At 39.5% G+C, this 6602-nt stretch overlaps 1 pseudogene; it reads right to left on the bottom strand.

Moving 5' to 3' along the window:
• Positions 1–5084: 5084 nt before the first annotated feature.
• LOC116530522 lies at positions 5085–6037 on the bottom strand (annotated as a pseudogene).
• Between the last annotated feature and the right edge of the window lie 565 nt (positions 6038–6602).

The following is a 6602-nucleotide window of genomic DNA, read 5'->3' as shown; positions in this document are numbered from 1 at the left end:
TTTCTGCACATGGCTAGCCAATTTTCCCAACACCATTTATTAAACGGGATCCTTTCCCCATTGATTGTTTTTGTCAGGTTTGTCAAAGATAAGGTGATTGTAGATGTGTGGTGTTGCTTTTGAGGCCTCGGTTCTGTTCCACTGGTGTTTTGGTACCAGTACCATGCTGTTTTGATTATTGTGGCCTTGCAGTAAAGTTTGAAGTCAGGCAGTGTGATGCCTCCAGCTTTATTCTTTTGCTTAGGATTGTCTTGGCTATGCGGGCTCCCTTTTTGTTCCATATGAAGTTTGAAGTGTTTTTTCCGGTCCTGTGAAAAAGGTCATTGGTAGCTTGATGGGGATAGCGTTGAATCTATAAATTACTTTGGGCAGTATGGCCATTTTCACAATATTGATTCTTCCCAACCGTGAGCATGGAATGTTTTTCCATCTGTTTGTGTCCTCTTTCATTTCCTTGAGCAGTGGTTTGTAGGTAGTTCTCCTTGAAGAGGTCCTTTACCTCCTTTGTTAGTTGTATTCCTAGATATTTTATTCTCTTTGTAGCAATTGTGAATGGGAGTTCACTATTGATTTGGCTCTCTGTCTGTCTGTTATTGGTGTAGAGGAATGCTTGTGATTTCTGCACACTGATTTTGCATCCTGAGATTTTCCTGAAGTTGCTTATCAGTTTCAGGAGATTTTGGGCTGAGATGATGGGGTCTTCTAAGTATACAATCATGTCATCTGCAAATAGAGACAATTTGACTTCCTCCTTTCCTAATTGAATACCCTTTATTTTTTTTTCTTGCCTAATTTCTCTGGCTAGAACTTCCAATACTATATTGAATAGAAATGGTTAGAGAGGGCATACTTGTCTAGTGCCAGATTTCAAAGGGAATGCTGCCAGTTTTTGCCCATTCAGCTTGATATTGGCTGTAGGTTTGTTGTAAATAGCTTTTATTATTTTGTGATACATTCCATCGATACCTAGTTTATTGAGAGTTTTTAGCATAAAGGGCTGTTGAATTTTGTTGAAGGTCTTCTCTGCATCTATTGAGATAATCATGTGGTTTTTGTCTTTGCTACTGTTTATGTGATGGATTATGTTTATAGACTTGTGTATGTTGAACCAGCCTTGCATCCCTGGGATGAAGCCTACTTGAACACAAGCTTTTGGATGTGCTGTTGCAATTGGTTTGCCAGTATTTCATTGAAGATTTTTGCATCTATGTCCATCATGGAGATTTGCCTGAAACTTTCTTTTTTAGTTGAGTCTCTTCCCAGTTTTGGTATCAGGATGATGTTGGTCTCATAAAATGAGTTGGGGAGGATTCTCTCTTTTTGTATTATTTGGAATAGTTTCAGAAGGTATGGTACCAACTCCTCTTTGTACGTCTGGTAGAATTCAGCTGTAAACCCATCTGGACCTGGACTTTTTTTGATTGGTAGGATATTAATTGCTGCCTCAACTTCAGCCCTTGTTATTGGTCTGTTCAAGGTTTCAGCTTCTTCCTGGTTTAGGCTTGGGAGTGTGCAAGTGTCCAGGAATTTGTCCATTTCTTCCAGATTTACAGGTTTGTGTACATAGAGTTATTTGTAGAAATCTCTGATAGTAGCTTGTATTTCTGTGGAATCAGTGGTGATATCCCCTTTATTGTTTTTTATTGAATCTATTTGATTATTCTCTCTTGTTTTTTTTTTTTATTAGTCTGGCTAGCGGTCTATCTATTTTGTTTATCTTTTCAAAGAACCAGCTCCTGGATTTGTTGATTTTTTGAAGGATTATTTTTGTGTCTATCTCCTTCAGGTCTGCTCTGATCTTAGTTGTTTCTTGTCTTCTGCTAGCTTTTGAGGTTCTTTGATCTTGCTCCTCTAACTCTCAATTTTGATGATAGAGTGTCGATTTTAGGTCTTTCCTTGGTCCTCACGTGGGCATTTATTGCTGTGAATTTGCCTCCAGACACTGCTTTAAATATGTCCCAGAGATTCTGGTACGTTGTGTCTTTATTCTCACTGGTTTTGAACAACATCTTTATTTCTGCCTTCATTTAATTGTTTATGCAGTCAACATTGAGGAGCCAGTTGTTCAGTTTTCATGAAGTTGTGCAGTTTTGAGTGAGTTTCTAAATCCTGTGTTCTAATTTGATTACACTGTTGTCTGAGAGACTGTTTGTTATGATTTCTGTTCTTTTGCATTTGCTGAGGAGTGATTTACTTCCAATTATGTGGTGGATTGTAGAGTAAGTGTGATGTGGTGCTGAGAAGAATGTATCTTCTGTGGATTTGGGGTTGAGAGTTCTGTAAATGTCTATTAAGTTCACTTGGTCCACATCTGTGTTCAAGTCCTGGATTTCCTTGTTGATTTTCTGTCTCGTTGATCTGTCTAATAGTGACAGTGGAGTGTTACAGTCTCCCACTATTATTGTGTGGGAATCTAAGTCTCTTTGTAGTCATTAAGGACTTGCTTTTTGTGTCTGGGTGCTCCTGTATTGGGTGCATATATATTTAGAATGGTTAGCTCTTCTTGTTGTATTGATCCTTTTACCATTATATAATGCCTTTCTTTGTCTCTTTTGATCTTTGTTGGTTTAAAGTCTGTTTTATTAGAGACTAGGATTGCAACCCCTGCTTTTATTTTCTCTCCATTTGTTTGGTAGATCTCCTTCCATCCCTTTATTTTGAGACTATGTGTGTCTTTGCATGTGAGATGGGTCTCCTGAATACAGCACACCAATGGTTCTTGTCTTTTTATCCAATTTACCAGTCTGTATCTTTTGATTGGGGCATTTAGTCCATTTACATTTAATGTTAATATTGTTATGTGTGAATTTGATCCTACCATTTTGTCACTGTTTGGTTGTTTTGTCCTTTGATTTGTGTAATCTCTTCATTATGTCATTGGTCTTTACCATTTGGTTTTTTGCAGTGGCTCGAACTGGTTTTTCCTTTCTATGTTTAGTGCTTCCTTCAGGAGCTATTGTAGGACAGGTGTGGTAATGACAAAACCTCTCAGCAATTGCTTGTGTGTAAAGGATTTTATTTCTCCTTCACTTATGAAGCTTAGTTTGGCTGGATATGAAATTCTCGGTTAAATGTTCTTTTATTTAAGGATGTGGAATATTGGCCCCCGCTCTCTTCTGGCTTGTAGGGTTTCTGCCAAGAGATCCGCTATGAGTCTGATGGGCTTTCCTTTGTGGGTGACCCGACCTCTCTCTCTGGCTGCCCTTAGCATTTTTTCTTTCATTTCAACCCTGGTGAATCTGACGGTTATGTGCCTTGGGGTTGCTCTTCTAGAGAAGTATCATTGTGGTGTTCTCTGTATTTCCCATATTTGAATGTTCACCTGTCTCGCTAGGCTGGGGAAGTTCTCCTGGATAATATCCTGAAGTGTGTTTTTCAGCTTGGATTCATTCTCCCTGTCACCTTCAGGTACACCAATCAAACATAGATTAGATCTTTTCACATAATCCCATATTTCTTGGAGGCTTTGTTCATTTCTTGTTACTCTTTTTTCTCTATTCTTGCCTTCTCATTTTATTTCATTGAGTCGATCTTCAATCTCTGATATCCTTTCTTCTGCTTGATCTATTTGGCTATTGAAATTTGTGTATGCTTCATGAAGTTCTTGTTCTGTGTTTTTCAGCTCCATCAAGTCATTTATATTCTTCTCTAAGCTGGTTATTCTAGTTAGCATTTCATCTAACCATTTTTCAAGTTTCTTAGTTTCTCTGCATTGGGTTAGAACATGTTCCTTTAACTCAGAGAAGTTTGTTATTACCCACCTTCTGAAGCCTGCTTCTGTCAATTCATCAAATTCGTTCTCCAACCTGCTTTGTTCCCTTGCTGGTGAGGAGTTGTGATCTTGTGGTTGGGGAAGAGGTGTTCTGGTTTTTGATGTTTTCATCCTTCTTGTGCTGGTTTCTTCCGATTTTGTTGAATTTATATAGGTTTGATCTCAGATAGCTGCTCGGGGAGGTGGCCTTTCCTTTGTCTGACTGCAGAGGTGCTGCTTGGCTGCCATAGATTCAGTGGAAATGCTGCATATTTTTCCTGTGTCCTATATTTGCTCAGGAAAATTAGGCCAGCTTCTGCAATGGAGGCTGCCTTCCCCCCGCCCCCCCCCCACTAGGCTCATTTGTTTCTGGTCCCTTGCTAACTGATGTTCTGGATGTGAAACTCTGAAGTGAGAGTTTTTTAGCCTGCTAGGCTTTGTGGGGGGAGACTCGTCCTGCCGTATGGCCTGTTTCCCTGCATCCAGTTCCCGTTCTTTCTGGGGGATGGGTAGCTCCGTCCCACCAGCTTTTTGGCTTTCTCGGCATCACCCATTGCTTCCACCTAGATCTATGCTGACAGCCCCGGCACCTGCTGAAGTTGCTGTTCTGCCCTGTTCAGGCAGCTCGCTGAGGCTTTTCAGCCCAGCAAAGTTCTCCTGTTCTGTGCATTGTAGAGGGCTTGGGTGGAGTGTTGTATCCAAACCGAAGTACCAGAGGGGGAGATTCCCTGGTCCTCCAGGCAGTTGCATGCACCACCTGTGTGGGGAAATGCCCCACCTTGCCTCAACTTGCCCTATTTGGTTTATACCCACTGTCTAACTAGACCCACAAATGAACCTGGTACCTCATTTGGAATTGTGGAGACCACTGGGCTTCTGCATCTCTCTTGCTGGGAGCTGAATTCTGGAGGTGCCTCTTATTCAGCCATCTTGGGACCTCCCCCACAATTTTATTCTTTTATATGGCTGTATAGTATTCCATGGTGTATGTGTACCACATTTTCTTTATCTAATTTACCACTGATGAGTACCTAGGTTGATTCCATGTCTGTGGTATTGCAAACAGTGCTGTGGTAAACATATGAGTGCATGGGTCTTTTTGGTAGAACAATTTATTTTTTTTGGGTATATACCTTGTAATGGTATTGCTGGGTCAAATGGCAGTTTTTTAAAGTTTTTTGATAAATTTTCTAACTGCTTTCCACAGTAGCTGAACTAATTTACACTCCCACCAACAGTGTACAAGAGTTCCTTTTCTCTGCAACCTCGCCAGCATTTGTTATTTTTTGACTTTTAATTTTTTAATTTTTTTTCGCAAATAAGACTTTTTTTGCCACTATTATAAATCTGAACTTTAAACAGATTCTTGGACTGGTGGTTCATGTCCATCAGTTCATTCAACTTTAGCACCTGTCTCATACCCAGTGGCTTTTCCAGAACTACTGCCTTCACCATGAAGCTCCATGAGTTTTCCCAATTCAAACTTGGGCTTCTTCAGCATTTTTACTTTTCTAACAAAGACATCATGGAGAGGATATATAGATTGGCAAGCCTTTTCTATGTCTTTTCCAATGCTGTCTGGAATCAATTTATTGACCACTTCTTTCAAGTCATTTGTCTGCACCTCTCAGGTCATGATTTCCATCATCTTCTTCCAGGTTTGGTGGACCTGTTGGTGCTGGGCATAAGAGGTCTTCTGTATCTGATTGTTGCGTTTTTTCGTAAAACCAACACAGAACAGATGAAGCAAGTAACCATCAGTAGTCTTGACATCAACATGAGCTTCAATCATTGCCTGCCATTTTTTGACCATGGAACACATTTTGTCATGAGTAAGATCCATGCCATGGAAGTTAGTTAGGCAGTTTTTTACCTGAACATCTTCAGTAATCAGCTTGAATTTCCTAAATGCAACTTCATCATTCTGCAAATCAGCAAGACTAACATCAAACACTTGATCCTTGAGGCCATCAGATGCAATTTTGGTTCCTTGGGTCCTGGTGACTAGCGTCTTTCCAACATTTCTTATATTGAACATAGTGGGTGCTTTCACATCATACCAATCTTTCTTAGAATATGGATCAGCCACTTTCTTCTTGGCTCCCTTCTTGCCGCCTTTTGTAAGGCGCTTGTTCTTGCCAACTGCCATGGTGCTGCTCAGAGAGCCAAAAGGGCTATTTTTTGGCTTTTTAATAGTAACCATTCTGACTGGTATAAGATGGCATTTTATTGTGGTTTTGATTTGCATTTCTCTGATGATTAATGATGTTGAGCATTTTTTCACATGTTTGTTGGTTGCTTGCATATTGCCTTTTGAGAAGTGTCTGTTCATGTCCTTTGCCCAGTTTTTAAATGGGGTTGTTTTTGGCTTGTTGAATTAAGTTCCTTATAGATTCTGGATATTAGACCTCTGTTGAATGCAGAATATGCAAATATTTTCCCCCATTCTGTAGGTTGTCTGTTTTCTCTGTTGACAGTTTCTTTTGCTGTGCTCTTTAGTTTAATTAAATCCCATTTGTCAAGTTTTATTTTTGTTGCAATTGCTTTTGAGGACTTAATCATAAATTCTTTGCCAAGGTCCAGGTCCAGAATGGTATTTTCTAGGTTTTCTTTTAGGATTTTTACAGTTTTTGGTTTTACATTTAAGTATTTAATCCATCTCAAGTTAATTTTTATAAACAATGAAAGGTAGGTGTCCAGTTGCATTCTTCTGTGTGTGGCTAGCCAGCTATCTCAGCACAATTTATTGAATAGAGAATCCTTTTGACATTTATTATTTCTGTCAACTTTGTCAAGGATCAAATGGTTGTAGGTGTGTGACTTTATTTATGGGTTCACTATTCTGTTCCAC

Source organism: Sapajus apella, unplaced genomic scaffold (assembly GCF_009761245.1).
Source record: "Sapajus apella isolate SASKATOON/1434 unplaced genomic scaffold, GSC_monkey_1.0 scaffold67, whole genome shotgun sequence".
Classification (NCBI taxonomy): Eukaryota; Metazoa; Chordata; class Mammalia; order Primates; family Cebidae; genus Sapajus; species Sapajus apella.
The sequence above is the reverse complement of the archived record's forward strand: the minus strand, read 5'-3'. Positions and strand labels throughout refer to the sequence as shown.